The following is a 2192-nucleotide window of genomic DNA, read 5'->3' as shown; positions in this document are numbered from 1 at the left end:
GTAAGGTATATAGTACCATAATAAGGTATATAATAGTAATAAGGTATATAGTACCATAATAAGGTATACAACAGTAATAAGGTAATAATACCATAATAAGGTATATAACAGTAGTAAGGTATATAGTACCATAATAAGGTATATAATAGTAATAAGGTATATAGTACCATAATAAGGTATACAACAGTAATAAGGTATATAATACCATAATAAGGTATATAACAGTAATAAGGTATGTAGTATCATAACAAGGTATATATGTATGTTTTCTATTTAACAGACTTATGCTATTGGGCAAATGAGCATATAAGTGAAGAATTTGATAAAAATTAATGGATAACGATAAAAAAGAACAATAAAATTTGTAAATGACCTTAAATGACCTAGTTTTTTCTCTTTTCCTTTTTTTAAATTTATTTTTTCAAATTCTATTTTTTTTTTACGAAAATGTTTTTCAGATATCAATAATATAATTATTTCAAAAAAATATTAGTGATTAATATAAATCTCAAACCAACATCATTATTATGTATCAATTTAAGTTCCATTCCGATTTTTATTGGAAAATTTACAAATGAAATTCCGGATATGCTTATTTGATCATGTAAAACTGATCCTTTTTTTGTCTTCTTGTTCTATTTTGAAATGGAATAATGAAAGAATACGAATCGATTCGATTTAAGTTCCATTCCGATTTTTATTGGAAAATTTACAAATGAAATTCCGGATATGCTTATTTGATCCTATAAAAAATCTTAATAAATTTCATATTTAAAAAATAAATTGAAAAAAGAAGATTAAGGAAAAATGATAGTTAACCTGATAATAATAAGCTTCTTTGCTCCTCTTCTCATACTTACAGATATCCTCATTTAAGCGCTATTTTCCGTTATTCTTCCGTAACACCTGCACTGGGTAAAATGTCTGATGAAACATTTGTTGAACAAATAATACTGAGCGTCGTTAGCTTCTTCCATTCGACAGTTGCTTTCCTTATCATTTGTGTACTAATTTTAAATTTGATATTGTATTGTTTTATTAATTTTAGAAATTTTTAAATCATATCCTAATATTTCGGTTGTATGACAATTTGCGCATCACAAATTGTGACATTGTATATGACAATTTACGCATCATAAAACCAAAAAATGACAATTTACGTATGATTAATTAACTAATTACTCATATAATCTATTTTAAAAAATTCGAAAATTACTAATATTTCCGTATTATTTATTGTTTTTATTATTATTCTCCATAATTATTAATTTGTTATCAATTATTATTGTACCTGAAAAATGGCATAGTTTAAAATATTTTTAAATTATACCTTTTATATATATATTTAATTAAATTATTAGATTAATGAAAATACTTAAATTAAGATTATTATCAAATAAATGAAATGTTAAGAATTTAAATGAAGGAATGATTAAAAATTATCACAATGATAATTTCAATTCAAATAATAATACAATAAGCATTTAATGTCTAATTAAGTACATTCGAATCATTATGATAAGAAAAGTTATACGATTATTCGATCAAACTATTAAATATTAATCCATACCATTTCACACCTACTCATCAATGTAATTGTAGTTAATAATAATACAGTAACAGTGCTTGTTAAAGGATCCAATTTCCAATCTGTTACACTAAATGCAACACCTTGTGAGTATTTTTTTTTTTTTTTGGTTGACAAAAGACATTTTTACAGGTACTGAATTATTGCGCCAATAAATTCGAGAACATTCAAATGCTTTAGAATAGTAATTATCAAGTGAATTTTCCTTTTTTTTTTCTCAAATTCTTCTTAGTAAAAATAAAATTTTTTAGGATTACCTTAATAAATGCGTAAATTAATCAATCAAATTAATTTCGTTTTTTTAAATTAAAAAAAAAAACGCCGAAATTTTTTTTTAAAATTTTGATTAAAGCGAATTTTTTGATTGTTTCTATTATTTAATTTATGTTTAATTATATTGCTTAAAATCTGTAACACACCAAATAATATCTTTTTAAATAAAGAAACGAAACTTCATCAGCTGCTTTAAAGATAAATCAGTTGTTACTTTATAGGGACAGCTGTGACAAAATGTAATCTTACATATTTCAAATGTACATTGGACATATGTATGTATGTGTGTGTGTGTGTGTGTGTGTGTGTGTGTGTGTGTGTAGTGTGTGTG

The sequence above is a fragment of the Loa loa genome (assembly GCF_000183805.2).
Source record: "Loa loa unplaced genomic scaffold supercont3.100, whole genome shotgun sequence".
Classification (NCBI taxonomy): Eukaryota; Metazoa; Nematoda; class Chromadorea; order Rhabditida; family Onchocercidae; genus Loa; species Loa loa.
The sequence above is the reverse complement of the archived record's forward strand: the minus strand, read 5'-3'. Positions refer to the sequence as shown.